At 39.1% G+C, this 18,786-nt stretch overlaps 1 protein-coding gene across 1 annotated transcript in view; it reads left to right on the top strand.

The window, feature by feature from the left end:
- Positions 1-487: 487 nt before the first annotated feature.
- The window catches only part of USP53 (ubiquitin specific peptidase 53), a 62,037-nt gene continuing 43,738 nt past the window's right edge, over positions 488-18,786 (top strand). Inside the window, exon 1 of the mRNA XM_014857616.3 lies at positions 488-912. The gene's annotated coding sequence lies outside the window, so the exon portion shown is untranslated. The remainder of the gene's footprint in view (positions 913-18,786) is intronic.

Consider the following 18,786-nt stretch of genomic DNA (forward strand, 5'->3'; position numbering starts at 1 on the left):
AGGTAAGGAGGCAGCCAAATCTCTCTTAGAATTAACCATTAACTGAGTCAACATGTTTATTAAAGTTTTCATTTTATTAATAGTCACGAAATAACCAGTTGGGGACTACACATTCATGCCAACGGAAGCCATTTAACTGCAAACAGATCGCAATGATTCACAGAAAGCTAAAGGGAACTGGGCATCCGCCTGGGGTTTTGACGCCAGAGCACAGATCGTTATATCTCAGGTAAAACCACCTTGTCTAAAGCCCAGTCCTTGGTGGATCTGCGTTCCTGAGCTTAGAACATAGCGAATAAATAACCAAGAGCATCGGAATAATCGCCTCCACTTGGGGAACGATCCCCTCCTTCCATTGACACCACACAGCGCAACCCGCAGCCACCTTCTCCCAAAGCTAAGCACTCCCCGCCTTAAGGGAAATGTTCCAACTCTTGATCTCGCGGGATCTCGCGCCTCGGAGAAAGTCAACTGGATCGCGCGCCCCATCGAACCCCCGCGGGAATACAGTTCGGCAGGTCCGGAAAGCCGGGAAATCGCATGCGGGGGCGGGGTTCGCTCGGGGAGCGCAAAGGCGGGGCCGGCTCCGAGGAGGCGGGGCGGGCGCGAGGCGGAGATAGGGGCGGGGCTCCGGGGACCTGTTGATCGCAGGTGTCACTGGCCTGACTGGCCTTTGGGTGTTGGGGCGTGCGCGCATGCTCCGTGCGCAGGGTCGAGCTCTGGGCGGCGGAGGCCAGCCGCGTCTGCTCCAGTTCTCTGTGAGCTTCGCTTACGTTGGCAGCTGTTGGTGTGTCAGCCTGGTGTCGGCGAGCGGCGGAGCTGGGCCAGCGGGAGGGAGCCCTGTGGGACTGGAAGGCCGGTATTTCCCTCCCTGGAGCGCACGCTCCTCGCGCCAGGAGGGCAGAGCGCCAGGTAAGTTTCCGAAACTAGACCCTGGATGGAGATCCAACGACCTGCGACCCCCGCGGGCCTGACTGGGAGATCCTTGTCCCAGTCCTGGACCTCGTCTCTCCCCTCGCAGCCCCGCGACGTCCTCAGCCCCCCACCCGTCGGGGCAGACCCCGGGCTCTTTGCCCGGCGGTCCTGGCGCCCGGAGTCACGCAACCTCCTGCCTCCCGCCGCGTCCCGGCCCTGGAGGAGATGCCTGTGGCCAGGCTGGAGCGCGCGAGGAGGGAGGAGGTGCTGTTCTTACTGGGTCAGGGTTGTTAAGTGCTTCTGTGTTTGAGGGCAGGCTCGGGACAGACCTGGAGTCCCTTAGCTGGGTCGCTGAGTGCACTGGGGTTCTGAGAATTACGCTTCCTTGGCGCCTGCCCCTCACTTTCCATGCCACTGCGTCTCCCGAGCAGCAGTTCTTTAAAGTGGTCCAGGATGGTTATGTTGCCCTCCTTGGAGAAGCTTGATGGCTGGATTCGTGAGCACCTTTGGGCTGGTGGTTTCTGGGTGGTAGTAGCAATGTATAAAGTTAATGTTTAGCTTCTGAACGGCGACTTATGGGACGTTTACAAACTACTTTTAAACATCGGTGGTGAACAGGAAGTACTTGCACAGGTGTAACAGGGAGGATTTCTAAAGCCTGCAATCTGAGCGTGTTCTCAGGTTTTGTTATCCCGCTGCAAGGTTTTCTTTATCACTGCAAAGTCTGATTAATGCTTGCAAAATGTACTGCAAAGCTCTGTTTGTTGGACGGCAGAGTTTGCCAAATGTTTCCTTATCTGGAAAAAGTATATATTTTTGCAAGAGGTTTTCAAGGCAGTTTCTGAGGGATGTTTAACAGTAAACTTAGGAAGTTCTTTGTGTTGTGATAAGGCTCTGATTCGCTCTTTTAGTTCTGTTCTCTAAAGAAAAGCATTGCTAATCTCAATATTTACAAGGAGTAGCAAGTGCTAACACAAAATTCTGATTTAAATGAGCTTCTGGCAAAATTGATACTTGTTAGTTTTACTTTCTATTGTTTTCAGTTCCATGACAATGGTGTAGGCAAAGATCTTGCCTCCTGTCAAAGAGAAATTTACAAAAAACCAAACTTACTTTTCAAAAGTAATATGTGATTTATCTGCTGTTGTCATAAGAATTCCAAATAGACAGACTCATTGTACGTAGGAGTTAATTATAGTCTGAAAAAACAAAGTTTTTGTTTTGTTTTACGTTTTAGAGGCTTTTAAAACGGGCTCTTTGGACAATTTGTTTACGTTCATGATGACTGTTGATCAACCATGAAAGTGATTTATTTATATTTGTTCATAAATCAAATTCATTGGTTGTTCTGTGCATTTTTTCTTACAGGGTAAAAAACATGCAACCAAGAACAGGCCTTTCCTTTTCCCTATGAATTAAAAGAAAAATCTTTTCATAAATGTCTGTAGATTGTATATAGTTCATGAAACTTGACACTAATAGTCAATCCATTGATGTTATTATTTTCTCTAAAAGATAAAGTAGTTTTTAAAAAGATAGCTATTTTAATGGAGGAGGGTCACGTTTTCCACCTAGTTTATTCTTTTCCTTTAAAAAAAAGAAAAGAAAAATCACAAAGCTCCTATGAGTTTGGTATGTGCTGTGATTTGTGATCTTTTATATTATTTAGTGTCAAAGAAATGTTTATTTTAAACTATGTGGTATCAAGAAATACAGTTTTGGAATCATGTGGTTTAGAAGTTTGTTTTTGCAAGACAAAGGGTTAAAAAATGAAAATTCTTATCTATTTTAAGGTGATGTACACTTTTCAAAGCCAAAATCAGAGTTATTGTCCCTGCTGGAACTGTTTGGAACTCACACACCTGCCATGCTGGAGAGGACACTGCTTTCCCCTACAGTTTTCCAAAAATATGTTTAAAATCTATAAAGTGGTAGATGAAGCTATCCTACAAAGATGTTTAGTTTCTAAAATACTTAGCATATCTTGTTATGTGATACCTTTAACTCTAAGGTGTTTCTTAATTATAGACCCCAAAGACAGCCTCCAGCAAGCTAGCTTATATTTTGCGTCTGGAAGTATTTTGAACAGTGTGCTAGATCTGCTGGGGCCTCAGAGATTGTCAGCCTAGCCTCCTGGTGCTCATGAGATCTTGGATTAAGGGAGGAAGTGTGCTAATTTAATTTATGTCTCTTTGGAGAGCCAGCCAGAAATCAGTGATGCCACATATGTAGTGTTAGTATATTATTATTAATTTTGTGCAGATGTAATGATTTTAGAAAATTTTGCATTACAGTATATGCACATAATAGGAACAGGAAGAGGATGCAACCTGTTCTACCATAGATAAAATCTTCAAAGGTTATTTAAACTTTAAATAACTTTACATAAAATTCTAATCTTGACAAGTTATGAGCTTTTTTTTAAATAATAGGAATACTATATATATATATATATATGTATATATGGAATATCTAGGCCAAAAGTATCCATTCTTTGCTTTTCCGAGTTAATGTGTGTCCTCTATCAGTTCTTAAACTAGGGGTCTATGATTAGAATTGTGGTCTGGGGTTAGAAGTGAATTTTAATATAATTGGTTTTGTGTGTGATCTTATTATTATTTTCTTTTCTTTCCTTCTTATTTTAATCCTATGAGTTTTATATTATGCATTTACAAAGATTGTTCTGATGAATCTGTAGGCTTCATCAGGCCACCAAGAGTGTCTGTGACAATACAAAAATGCTGCAAACTGTTGCATCTGGTTGAATTTTTGTTTACATGAGTCGCTTCAGAAAAATTGCTTTGTATATTCGTATTTGTAAGTCATCAGAAAATAAAATGTTATGCAACATAAACCATGTTTCAATACAAATCAGTTACCTGAGTTTTCATCATAGTTTTGAATTAATTTGGAAATAATTACGTTCGTCTATTTTCCAAATATTGACCTGCAAAAAGCAATTTGAAGAAATACTTTTCCTTTGGAATTTGGAAGTTTTTTACTTACTTGTTGTGCTTTTCCCAGTTAGCAAATTTATTCAATAAACATTTATTGACCTATTGTACGCCGAGCACTAGAGATTCAAAAATAATAGGACAACGTTAAAGCAGTCCGAAATATGAGTTCTTCCTTTCCTAAGCCTTATCTCTGGCTGTTCCCAATCCTCCCCCAGCTACAGTGAGTTTCCAAAGATAAAATAATCTTTTTGCTTATAGCTTTGCCTTTACAAGATGCTGCTTCTCTTCTCTTCCCATTCCCCTTTCGACTTCCCAATCACCCACGTCACACCTGTGAAGTCTCTTCTGTTCCGGCAAAGGACAGTAGATTACTTCATCTTTGTGTTACTCCTGTACTTTGTACATCCCTTTGTTAAAGGTTTATACTATGTTGCTGTAGAGGGAAGACACAATAACTAAGGGAATCTGAAGGTGATGACAAGTGTACTGTCATCTTAAGTGTAAGGAGAGTACTGGATGGACTATGCAAGGGGCAGTAACTCAGGCAGAGGGGGATTCTCAGGGACCCAGAGACATGATGAGAGCAATGTCAAGAGCCATTTTGGGTGCTCTTCTTTATTTTTTGTGGCTGGATGGATCATCGTGTTATTTATTAAAATTGTCATTAAGGAAGTTTGTAGTTATTTTTCTGAAAAGTTGTACATAGGTTGAATTTTTCTAAATTAAATCTTCTCTGTTGATACATTGTTATTTCAGACTTTCTTTCCCTTTATTTCTGATGCATTGCCTTCTAACATTTTAACTCAGTTTCTCCTTCTCTAGTCCAAATGATTTGTAAATGAATGTTTAAAATAATACTGTGGTGAATTCACTTGTAAAGTGAAGCATTCCCAAACATATTTTTGCAAATTAGAATTTTTCATATATTAAGTTTCCTTAAAGTAGGATAGCTCTATAAATCAAATTGCTTATTTTCTACTAAGAATGACTTATTAACAGATTTTCCAATTTAGAAATTGATACTTTATTATGTAACTTATCTGATCCCACTAATCTGGATCAAGGCTCTAGTCAAGATTGATACCTCAGTTTAAGGAAATAGAGAAAGAGCAAAATGGGGTATAAAATGTCATATAATACAGCGTTTACTTTTTATTCAAAAGTTTGTTTATATTGTTAAAAATCATTTTACATCAAAGATAGTGGTGGTGTTGTCATTAGAAGTAGCTTGCATATACTGAATGCCTGCTATGTTTTGGACGTTTATTTGGCATTTAATACATAATAGATGGTTCATAACTCTATATGGACTCTTTATATAGATTATGATTACAGATTATGGAACTGATGCTTTTGATGATTGGGTAGTTGAGTGATGTGCTGTGTTGCTGGAAACTTTCTCAGAGGTGGAATAAATAATTGTGAGAATCATGAAGTCATTATCAGAATGTTGATTCCATCCTTGTCAGGAGCCAGTCACACATTCTTTGTCCACGAGACATTTTATGCTTTGACTTCTTCTGAACTTCTCAGCCTGCATAATAAGCTCTTGCCCCCTCTCATGGTGGCCCTCCCTGCTTTTAGGTGAGCAGGCTGTTTAAATCCTAGATTTTTCCTCCTATGTGGGCCTGCTCTATAGGCCTGAGATAATCCTCCTCTTTGTTAGTATAGTACTGACCCTGACCTAGCTGCCAGATTGTGGGAAATTGTCCTGTGCCCTTAGTGCCTGTGTCATCTTTGTTAGGAACACTCACTTCAGAGGGTTTGTTGATAGAAGTTTCACTGTGTTTTCTGAGCTTCATTCAATAAGTATTTAATGAGTACTTATTGTACTGTTCTAGATGCTTGGGAGTCACTTCACGTTCTAAGAGGATTGGGAGGAGAAACAATAATAAACATAATAAGTCAATATATAGCATATTAGATAGTGAAGAATGGCAAGGGGAGAAGAAAAAGTTGAGCAGGGCAGGGGAGTTGGGAATGTGGAGTGGAGATTGTGGCGGGTTGCTATTTTAAATAAGTGTAGGCCTCATTTAGAAGGTGATTTTTGAGCAAAGCAATCATGAAGGGAGCCAGGGAGAAACCATGTGGGTATCAAGGGGAGGTGTATGTCAGGCAGAGGAATAGCCAGTGCAAAGGCTTTAGAGCAGGAGTTTGCGTGGTGTGTTCAGGAATAACAGGGAGGCCAATATAGCAGAAATGGAGAAAGTAAAGGGAAAACAGTTGGAGATGAGGTTAGAGGTGAGGGAATGGGCAGGTGTGACATAATAAATATATATTTGGTCTCTGGTCCCATTTCCTGGCACACAGCTCTAAAACCCTTGGAATCTCTGTAAGCGATAAATGTTTTTCTGTGTGCTAATGAGGTGACTAGTGGCTGAGGGCTCCAGGATGGGGGCTAGTTGTGAGGGGAACCAACCACGTGATTAGAGGTATGGAACTTTCAGCCTCCCCATCACCTCCAGGGAGGGGAGACTGGTGGAGGTTGAGTTAATCACTAATGGCCAATGATAGAATCACTCTTGCCTATGTAATGAAGCTTCCATAAAAAATTCTAACTGAAGGAGTTCAGAGAGCTTTTGGGTTGGTGAACATGTGGAGGTGCTGGGAGGGTGGCTCCTTTGAAGAGGGCACAGAAGCGCCATGCCCCTTCCTACCGGCCTTGCCTTATGCATCTCTTCTGTCTGGCTGTTCCAGAGTTGTATTCTTGTATTATAAGCCTGAAATCTATCTAGTCAGTAAGCTGTTTTCCTGAGTTCTGTGAGCCATGCTACCAAATTAATCAAACCCATGGAGGAGGTCATGGGAACCCCAGTTTACAGGCATTCAATCAGAAGTACAGGTGAGAACTTGGGACTTATGATTTGTGTCTGAAGTAAGAGGGGCAGTCTTGTGAGATTGAGCCCTTAACTTGTGAGCTCTGGCACTAACTCCAAGTACTCCAAGTAGGTCGTGTCAGAATTGAGTTAAATTGTAGGATACCCCGTCAGTCTCTACTGAGAATTGGAGAGTTGCTTGTGGTGGGAATCCCATACATCTGGTCTCAGAAGTGGTGTGAGAGTATAGAAGGAAGTGTTTTTCACTTTTAGCAGGTAGTATAGAGGCTTGCAAGCCATTATAAGGACTTTTTGGTTTTTAATCTGAATGTTAACAACATTCATATAAAGACCCATTACAAGGGATTTGAGCAGAGGGATGACACTGATTTAGTTTTAGAAGCTTCTTTTTGTCTACTCTTGAGGATACACTGTAAAGGGTAAAGGGTAGAAGCTAGGAGACTATTTTAGCAATTTGACAAGATTTGATGATGGCTAAGACCAGAATAGTAGAAGTGAAGGTGGTGAGAATTGGTCACATGCTGACTGAGATATGCAAGAAAAAGGAGTCATACATGATACCTTGATATTTGTTCTGAGCAACTGGAAAGATGAAGTTACGGTCAGCTGAGATGGGGGAGAAGGTGTAGGTAAAGCAAGAGTTCAGTTTTGGGCTTTGTCGGGAGAGAGAAGTGTTAGGTAATGCCTCCTTTGGCCTGATTCTCTTCTGGAGGTTGTGTCATAGAGCAGATTGTCATAAGCCATTGTCTCTAGTGTTCATCCTCTATATTCCGGATATACATGCACTCTTGTCTTTCTCTAGTTAGTTACCAGTGGAAACTGGTGAGTAGGTAAAAGCCACAAGAAGTAAGGCACAGTTCTTTTTTGGATACAAAGAAATAGAGCAAAAAAGTGCACAACACTGAAAATTACTTAAATTTGAAAAGCACTCTGAAATCCGACAGTCAGGTCTTCATCCTTACTGTCTTTGACCCATTAGCGACATTTGGCGTACGTGTTAATTCCTCATCCTTGACTTGTTTTGCTTGGCCTGTGGGACACTCTCCTCTCACCTCACTGTTTAATTTTCTCAGTCTCCTTTATATATTTTCTTTGAAGTCCAGCTTTATAAATGTTTGGTTTCCAAATACACGGTGATATTTATCTGTGACCAAAACACTTTCAGGCTCGTATGTACCCATCATCTTAGATATCTCCACTGGGAGGTCAAAATTAATACGTCCAAAACTTAATTCTTTTTTGCATCCATGCCTGACAGGCTTTTACCTACGTGTTCTTGATCTCCGTAAATGCAGTAGATTTAGAACAATATAGGTTTAGAACAATATTGTAGTATGTTAAAAAGGTTTATAGCAGTGGTGGGATAATTCTGATAGAAAAAAACTCCATTCTTCCGGTTACTCAAATCAGAAAACATGTCTTCATGAACTTCTGAATTTCTTCCAACACTCACATTAATCTAGCAACAAATTCCAGGGGCTCTATCTTCAAAATATTTTCAGGTTCTGACATCTTACTATCACCACAGCTCTCCTGTAAGTTCAAGTTACTATAATTTCTACTCTGGACTTTTAAAATAGCATCCTAACCTTACTGTCTTTTCTGCGCTCTCCTCAATGGTCTGTTGTCCACAGAGTAGCCAAAGTGATCCTTTTCAAATTTAAGTTAAGTCATATCCCTTTTTTGTTCAGGACCATCAAATTCCTTTCTGTTGTATACATCACATCCAGGGTCCTTAACATGGCCTGTCATGGGCTACAGCCCACCCTCCAGCGTCTTGTACTCTCACTGCTCAGCATATCCTCCTTCATTTTCTGTGAAGATATTAAGGGTGTCTCTGCTTCAGGGTCTCATGTTCTGTTTGCTCTGGCTTCACTGTTCTTTCCCACATGACTGGCTCCTTCACTTTCCACAAGTCTCTGTTGAAATGTCTTCTCCTCAGGTGACATGATCTTGACACTGCTATCTGAAAAGCACCATCTTCAGTCAGCTCTCTATTTCCTGATCCTTTCTTAATTTTCTTCATAATTATCTACTGTATTATATATTTCTCCGTAGCATATGAATATATGTTTGTGTTTTCATCTCTTCATTCTAGAAAGTGAGTTCTCTGGTATTAGAGACTATCTCGCTAATTATCTGTTAAACTAATTAACAAGTAGTAATTTTGGTGACTCCTTCTGGAAAGAAATTAGAGAAAGGAAGAATTGCATACAGGTCACATGGAGGGAATGTTTAGTAATTTCAAATGTTAGCAAGTATTTTTAGTTTTGAGATATTGAAGATTTTTGGCTTATCGCATTGTGTTTAACTACATCTCTAGGTCGGATTAGACAGGAAGTAATTTAATGTCCCTTCTAAAGATACGTTATTTACTAGGGCCAGCCCCGGTGGCCTAGTGGTTAAGTTTAGAAGACTTTGCTCTGGCGGCCCAGGTTTGGTTCCTGAGCATGGACCTCCACCACTCTGTTAGTAACCCTGCTGTCCCGGCGGTCCAGATACTAAAAAGGAGAGGAACATTGGCATGGATGTTAGCTCAGGGTGAATCTTCCTCAGAAAAAAAAGAAAAAGATATGTTATTTACTAATAGGAGCTATTGATGTTATTAGAACAGATAAATTGAGTACCTAATACAAAATAAATCAATCATCTAGACGAGTGTAAATACAGTGAAGTTTAGATCTTAAATGATCTACAGTCATTAATGCTTTGAGTTTCCTCTTTTTGCATGACCTTAACTCCTTTTAAATATAAAGTGACTATGTCTTAGGCAAAGAGACTGTCTCTTGACTGGAATTTGATCTTGTCATCATCACTCATATACACTTGAATTTGTAATTTATAAAGTTATAAAGGTGAGAAAAAATTTTGCTGTTTTTGTTGGTGGTGGTACAGAATTTCCTTATTACTTTAATCTTATTTTCTCTCTCTGTTTTATAAATTTTCTAATGTAGTCTTCTCTAATTCTTCCAATTGTAGAGTGACAGTGGTTTTGTATATCAAAGGATATCTGTTTTTCAGTTATATCTTCCTTACTATAATCCTTAATCCTTCAACTTTATAAAAATTAAGATACCCCTATAATGAATGAGATTTTTTTTATTGCTTCAGCTTGCTATAGCTCTTCAGCTTGCTATCTGTTTATCTAAAAGAAAACCATAAATGCTTTTAGTAGTAAGATGAATAGTTGTAGTATATCAGTGAAAAGTCCTCAGTGTGTCCTTGTGGTTATATTGCTTATTAGTAAAAAGATGATAAAATGAAATTTTAGTTTACAGTTTGATAGCTAGGCCAGGTTATTGTTAAGAATATATTTCAATAGCCTTATTAGAAGTGATTGTCTACTCTATGAGATTATGGGTACTTCTGATTTTCTTTATGCAGTATTTCTATGATATTTAAAAATCTACATAATAAACAAATACTATTTTATAATTGAAAGAAAACCCAATAAACTTTAAAAGAACAAACAAGGGAGTCTCATGGCTTTATCAGCTATTGTATTAGTTTACTGGGGCTACTGTGACTAAGTCCCACAAACTGGATGGCTTACCAATAGAAATTTATCCTCTCACAGTTCTGGAGGCTAAAAATCTCAAATCAAGGAGTTGGCAGGGCTGGTTGCTTAGGAGGGCTCTGAGTAGAATCCTTCCTTGACTCTTCCTGTCTTTGGGTGCTGGCTGTCAGTCCTTGATATTCTTGACTTGTTTTTGTATCGCTCCAGCCTCTGCCTGCCATCACATGGATTCTTTCTGTCTGTCTCTGTCTTTCTTCTGATGACTGCTGCTAGTCTTACTGGATTAGGGTCCACTCTAATGACCTCATCTTAACCTAATTACATCTGCAAAAGCCGTATTTCCAAATAAGGTCATTGTTCACAGGTACTGAAGGCTAGGACTTCAACATATTTTGGGAGGTAGAGGGGAGTGACACAATTCAACCATAATAGCTATCATGAGTCCAATTTAAGCTCTCAATACCATTCTGCATAGTCCAATCCTCTCCATTTTAAAAATAGAAAACAAAACCAAAAATGTCTAGGGGCTAGAATGGTGGCATAATGGTTAAGTTCACGTGCTCCACTTCAGCGGTCCAGGGTTTGCAGGTTCAGATCCTGGGCACAGACCTACACTCCGCTCATCGAACCACGCTGTGGCAGAATTCCACGTACAAAATAGAGTAAGATTGTTACAGATGTTAGCTCAGGGCCAGTCTTCCTCACAAAACAACAGAAAACAAAACCAAAAAAACCCCTAAAGAGTTTAAATACTGGTGTAGATTTTCTAGTTATTTGAGTACTAGCTTAGGTTTTGGGGGGAGAATGGAGTTAGTACCTAGGATATTGAAGGAAAGTGGCCCCAGAATCCTGCCTGCTGGTAAAGCACTGACTCATAAGAAAACAGCAGTGATTTTTTTTTCTTTTTCTTTTTTTCTTTGCTCAAACTCCTGGCACATTTTCAAGTTAAAATTTAATTTTTTAATCATAAGCTTAAAATAGTTGCATAAGATAAAATTGCCAGTCCTTCTCAAACTCTTCCAAAAAATCAGAGAGGATCCTTCCAAACTCATTTTACAAGGCCAGCTTTACTCTGATATCAAAAGTAAATAAGGATGCTACAAGAAAAGAAAGCAACAGGCCAATATCCCTCATGAATATAGATGCAAAATTCTCAACAAAATGTTAGCAAACCAAATTCAATAGCACATTAAAAGGATCATACACCATGATCAAGTGGGATTTATCTCTGGGATACAAGGATGGTTCAACATTCACAAGTCAAAAAATGTAATATATCACATTAATAGAAGGAAAGATAAAAATCATGTCGTCTCAATAGATGCAGAAAAAGCATTTAACAAAAGTCAGCATTTTTTAATATGAAAATTCTCAACATGGTAAGTATAGAGGAAATGTACCTCAGTGTAATAAAGGCCTCGATGAAGCCCACAGCTAATAAATTCAACTATGAAAGGTTGAAGGCTTTTCCTCCAAGATCAGGAACAAGACAGGGGTGCCCACTCTCACCACGCCTGTTCAACATAGTTCTGGAAGTCCTAGGCGGAGCAATTAGGCAAGAAAAAGAAAGAAAAGACATCCACGTCTTAGAAAGGAAGGAGTAAAAGTGTCCCTGTTTGCAGATACCATAATCTTGTACATAGAAAATCCTCAAAGAACTGTTAGAACTAATAAATGAATTCAGTAAAGTTGCAGGATACAAAGTCAACATAAAGAAGTCAGTTGCATTTCTATACATTAACAGTGAACCATCTGAAAAAGAAAGAACTAAAACAATCCCATTTACAAGAGCATCAAAAACAGTAAAATATTTAAGAATAAATTTAATCAAGGATGTGAAAGATCTGTACACTGGAAACTGTAAGACATTGATAAAAGAAGTTTAAGAAGACACAAATAAATGGAAAGATATCCCATGTTCATGGGTGGGAAGAATTAATACTGTTAAAATGTCCATACTACCAAAAGCCATCTATGGATTCAATGCAGTCCCTTTCAAAATTCCTGTGGCATTTTTCGCAGAAGAGAAAAAAGAATTCTAAAATTCATATGGAACCAGAAAAGACCCTGAATAGCCAAAGCTACCCTGAGAAAGAAGAACAAAGCTGGAGACACCACACTTCCTGATTTCAAGCCATATTACAGAGTTATAGTAATCAAACGATGTGGTATTGTCCTAAAAATAGATGCACATACCAGTGGAACAGAATTGAAAGCCCAGAAATAAATCCACACGTATATGGTCCTCTAATATTTGACAAGGGAGCTGAGAATACTCAATGCAGAAACAATAGCCTCTTCAATAAATAGTGCTGGGAAAACTCAATATTCACGTGCAAAAGAATGAAATTGGACCCCTACATTACACCACTAATAAAAATTAACTCAAAATGAATTAAAGACTTAAATGTATGACCTGAAACCTTAAAAGTTCTAGAAGAAAACACAGGAAAAAAGCTCCTTGACATTTGTCTTGGCAATGAGTTTTTGGATATGGCACCAAAAGCACAAGCAACAAAAGCAAAAATAAACAAGTGGGAATATATCAAACTAAAAACCTGCACAGCAAAAGAAATGATCAATAAAATGAAAAGGCATCATACAGAATGGGAGAAAATATTTACAAACTGTGTATTGGATAAGGGTTAATTTCCAAAATGTATAAGGAACTCATGCAACTCAATAATGGACGAAGGACCTGAACAGGCATTTTTTCCAAGAAGAAAACAGATGGCCAGTAGGTACATGAAAAGGGGCTCAGTATCACTAATCATCAGGGAAATGCAAATCAAAACCTCACACCTATTATAATGGCTGTTATTCAAAAAGATATAAAAAGTGCTAGTGAGGATATAGAGTAAAGGGAACCTTGTGTGCTGTTTTTGGGAATATAAACAGTACAGTACAGTGAGTACAGCCAGTATGGAAAACAGTATGGAGGTTCCTCAAACAATTAAAAATAGATGGGCTAGCCCCATGGCCGAGTGGTTAAGTTCGCATGCTCCACTTTGGTGGCCCAAGGTTTTACTGGTTCGGATCCTGGGTGTGGACCTAATACCACTCATCAAGCCATGCTGAGGCGGCCTCCCACATAGAACTAGAAGGACCCACAACTAGAATATGCAACTATGTACTGGGAGGCTTTGGGGAGAAGAAGGAAAAGAAAAAAAGAAGATTGGTAACAGATGTTAGCTCAGGGCCAATCTTAAAAATAAAAACCTTAAAACTAGAACTACTGTATGATCCAGCAATTCCAATTCTGGATATATCTCTGAAGGAAACAAAATCATTGGGTGAGATATCTGCACCGCCATGTTCATTGCAGCATTATTTACAGTAGCCAAGACATGGAAACCACTTAAGTGTCTGTCAACAAATGAATGGGTAAAGGAAATGTGACACACACACGGACACACGTGTATATATATGCACACACACAATGGAATATTATTCGGTTATAAAAAAGAAGAATATCTTGGCATTTGCAACAACGTAGGTGGACCTCGAGGATATTATTCAAAATGAAATAAGTCAGACAGAGAAAGACAGCTACTGTATAATCTCCTATTTGGAATCTAAAAAAACAAACTGAACTCATAGAAACAGAGTAGACGGTGGTTGCCAGAGGCAGGGGTGGGGGAAAGGGTGAAGGTGGTCAGCAGATACACACTTCCAGCTATAAGATGCATAAGTGCTGCAGATCTAATGTGCAGCATGGCGATTATAGTTAATAATACTGTATTGTATACTTGAAAAATTCGCTGAGAGTAGATCTTAAAAGTTCTCACTATGTACACACAAAAAATGTTAACTGTGATTTCAGTTTATGCCGTGTGAGTTGGTATAACTGTCCTCCTCCTAGTGTAGAAACCTGGAGACTCTGCTTCTTCTCTGCTTCACAGGTCTTGCTGGCTTGCTTCTGATAGGTGCCTCCTATTCTTCCCCTGTTTCTGCTACTGTTACCCTAGTTCAGACTCATGTCACCTCTCATCCACGTTTCTTCACTAACCTCCCAGTTTACCACCTTTGCCTGTGGACTCACCTCACATCCATCTCATTCACTGCCATCGTCTATTTAAACCCCAAATCTGGTTGTCATTTCCCTGCTTAAGACGGACAAAGGCTTTTCACCACTTAGTATTGGGTCAAATTCAGGTGTCTTATTTGACCTTCAGGACTAGCCATGACCTGGCCCTTGGTTATCTCTCCACCTTGTACTTTATTGTGTATAGAGTCTTACTTCCTTACTTGGTTCATAGTGTTTCTTTGGAATGCATCCCACCCTCTCAACACACCCGTGAAGCTTTCATTTGTTCTTTAAGATAAAAGATGGGGCTGTTTCTGCGTCTGCACTAATCTTATGGGATGATATGCATATCTCTGACTTTGCATGTCTACGTATTGTTTTTGCTTTGGACCTCAACTGCACTAACACTGCATGATTGAGTTAATCATAATCTTCAGTTCATGACATGTCATTACCAATATGTATAAGACCCTTATTTCTTATTTTTAGTGTATTTCTTCTCCTTCCCCCTCCTCCTTTCTCATCTCTGTCTCTCCACCAATAGGCACCTATTTTAGTATATTTAATATAGATTCTTCCAATCAACCTTTCATGTTTGTGTTTACAAACTTGTGAATTGCCTAGTGTTATTTTGAGTATGTGTTATTAATTCATAAAATTGGTATTATGCTATAAATCTCATTCTTCTTTTATTCAACCAAAGTGGAGCGTGGGAACTTAACCACTATGCCACCGGGCCAGCCCTTGTACTATCTTTTTTAACTTTAATTTTCTGTAAGTTTGTTTTACAGCTTAATATTCACTTTTAAATCGATTTTGTTTGACCCTACAATTGCTATATCAAATTTCTTTTGGTTTACACTTTTCTGGTATATCTTTTTTTGTTTTAATTTTATATTTGCATGTATATATACACACACACATACATATGTAACTTATGTAATGCATAAATGTGATTAATTTGCATACTATAGTTTTTTGGGGGTTTTTTTAGTGCAGGCTTTTTTCCTGCTTTTATTTTCTAGCCTGGCTGTCATCACCATTTCAATTACACATATACATACTCCTCATTGCTCAGATTATCATATAAAGCATACGTATTTTCATACATAGATTATTTTACAAAAATGGGATCATGTTAAAATTGTGCGTTTTGCCTTTGTCACTCAAAAACTCTGTATTATATAATTATGTCCCTAGCTATGGACACTCATGTTTTTTCCTTCCTTATTTACTTTACCTACCTAATGTGTCTCAGTAAAGTAGTACTTCTATTTTTGGGGCATAGATTCTCGATACAAGTTTTTAGATTGCAGGAGTTTATGTTTAATTTTAATAGTTGTTGCCTGGTTGATGTAATATTGCCACAAGGGTATTATACTATAATTACATTTTTTATTAGTCAACGCTGAAGGAAAGTACCTCTTTCCATTTATCCCCACCAACAGTGTCACTTCTAAGGTTTTGCCGGCCTGATGGAAACAAAGTAGCTCATAATCACCCTGTTTTAATGCCTGTGTTGGGCTCTCCAGGATCCCTCCCCTTCCAGGTTGGGCGATTCTCTAGGAGAGCTCGGAGCACTCAGCGTGTAGTCATACTCATTGCTGTGCTTTGTTACAGTGAAAGGACGCACAGCAGCATCAGCAAACAGAGGACCATGGGGTGAAGGCTGGAGGAGACTGGGCGCAGCTTCCACTGGCTCTCTCCCAGTGGAATTACGTGGGACACACTAACTCCTCCAGCAGTGCATTGTGATGACATAGATAAAACGTCTGCCAGAAGCTCAGTAGAGACTCAGCGCCTCAGGTCTTTATTTACAGGGGGAGGGGTAATCATGTAGGCCTCCTTTGCCCAGGACGTACCAAATTTCCAGACTTCCGAAAGAGGAACAGGTGTTCAGGATAAACCACGTTGGTTTGCGTGGTACAGGGGCCAACTCTTACTAGTCATTGTTTGGGGGAATCCTCCTGAAATCTTAAGTTCCCAAAGGCTGAAACCTTGCAAACAGGCTTTTCTAACGGTAGCAGTCTCTGGCCTGCTATGTTGTCTTTTCTATCCCTTTTTTAAAAATTTTTTAAGCAGCTTTATTTGAAATATAATTCACATACCATATAATTCACTCATTGAAAGTGTACAATTTAGTGGTTTTTAGTATACTCAGAGAAACGTGTATCTATACCACAGTTTTAGAACATTTTCATCACCTCAAAAAGAATACCTGTACCGTTTGGCCAACACTCCTTCACCTCCCCGTCTCTGTAGCTCCTACTTCTCTGGTATAAGCAACCACTAATCTACTGTCTCTGTGGATATGTCTGTTCTGGACATTTTGTTTGAGTGGAATCATATAATGTGTGGTCTTTTCTGACAGGCTTCTTTCACTTTGCAGTATATTTTCAATGTTCATCCCTGTTGTAGCATTATAAGTACTTCATTCCTTTTCATGGCTGAATAATATTCCATTTTGCAAAAATATATATACACGTGCATGTGTGTGCGTGTGCTGTATTTTGTTCATCCATTCATTAGTTGATGAACTTTTGGGTTGTTTCCACCTTTTGGCTGTTATGAATATTGCTGTTAGCTCTTTTCTGAACAGCCTCCTGGATATTTATTGCAAGAATAAGTATAGAATTACATTTGCATTCCTGGAATAAACCCTACTTGATGATTATTCTTTTCAATAGTAAATTATTCTTTTGACACATTGACAGATTATGTTTGCTAGAGTTTTATTTCTAAGTTTTGCGTCTGTAATCACATGTCACATTGGGCTGAATTTTATCGTGTTTTGGTATTAAGGTTATGTTAGCTTCAGGAAATGATATGGAGTACTTTTAATTTTCCCTGTGGCCTGCAATAATTTAACAGATTTAGATAAAGTTTAACTTTGAATCCATCTGATCCAGATGCCACTTTCAATGCGAGAACTTTTGTTTCCTTTCCGTTTTCTTCTAAACTAGTCTTTTAAAAATTTTTCTCCTTTTTCTTGGATTAATATTGGTAATTTGTATTTTGCTAGGAAATTACCTATTCCTTTAAATTTTCAAAGTTATTGGTGTAAGATTGAAGTGGTATTCTTTTATAGTTCTTTTGGTTGCTTATGTATCTGTGGTCATTTCTCCTTTATCAATTGTATTCGTGTTTATATTTCTCTTTTTCTTTTTTTCCTTAATCAGGCTTGTGAAGATTTTGTCTGTTGTATTAGTTTTTGAAAGTTTAGTTTGGGATTTGTTTTTCTTTCTATTGTTTGCATGTAAATGGGCTTGAAAATCTTTTGCTCTTTTTTTTTTTTTAAAGATTTTATTTTTCTTTTTTCTCCCCAAACCCCCCTGGTACATAGCTGTGTATTTTTAGTTGTGGATCCTTCTAGTTGTGGCATGTGGGACGCCACCTCAGCATGGCCTCATGAGCGGCGCCATGTCTGTGCCCAGGATCTGAACTGGCGAAACCCTGGGCGGCCACAGCAGAGCGCACGAACTCAACCACTCGGCCACGGGGCCAGCCCCTGCTCTTTCTTTTTAAGGTTTCACAATTTTCATCCTACTTCTTCCTTCCCCTCATCATGTTTGGAGTTTTGAGTCATCTATTCTGTTTGTCTCTGTGGGTTTTTCAGTCTTTAATTCTGGAGAAATCTTAATCATTTCTAAAAGTATTTACTCAATTTGCTTTTGCCCTTTCTTTCCAGCAATCCTTTGAGAGATAGATAATGACACTTTTAGATTTCATCAGTGTCTCTTAGCTTTTTGAAATGTTTATATTTTCCATTTCTTTATTCCTTTTTTAATGGTTTGTAGTAGAATTTCTTGACCTGAACTTAATATGATCTTCCTTTCCATTTATTTTGCTAGTTAACTCATCCTTTGAGTTTTTTTAATTTCAGTAGTTTTAAAAAATATACTCATATTCAGTTGGCAGATATTTATTAAGTTTATTGTAAAGTTGTGTTCCCTTCGGTCTCTTCATTCTCTTTCCTGTGGTAGGGAGTGTTCAATTTATTGCCCTTCTTTCATAGGGCTCGTCCTCTGCAAGTGTTTGGTTACCTTTTTCCTCGAAGTACCAAGTTATAAGCTAGTAATATTTACATTAGGAGAAGGGCGAAAGCACTAGGCTCTAATTTGTGTTTCTTCAGTTGATTTCAAGGAGCAGAGGTGGGGATGTAAGGGCTTGATTTGGGCTGATGCCATTTGAGAGTTGGTTCCAAAAAGAGCTTCCTCTTGCCCTGCCTAGAGGCATGGTCTTCTCCAGGTCCTCCTATGCTCTCTGTCCAATTTGTGGAGTAGGGGTGAGGACGGAACACACAGGGGCCTTTCAGGCACCTGTACTTGTTATCTCTTCCCAAACTGGCTGTGCTCTGGTGCTACCCTGACGTCATCATCTCCCTTACCCCTGAGATGGCACTGGGCTGGTGGGAGAGGTTTCCTGTTCCATTGCTTTGTGTGGGGTGGGAATTCTCTGCCCTGAGCAATATGAGGAACGGAAAAGGTCACAACTAGAAAGCTCTTTCCCAGTCTGTAGCACTTGGGCCTCTCT

Source organism: Equus asinus, chromosome 3 (genome assembly GCF_041296235.1).
Source record: "Equus asinus isolate D_3611 breed Donkey chromosome 3, EquAss-T2T_v2, whole genome shotgun sequence".
Taxonomy (NCBI): Eukaryota; Metazoa; Chordata; class Mammalia; order Perissodactyla; family Equidae; genus Equus; species Equus asinus.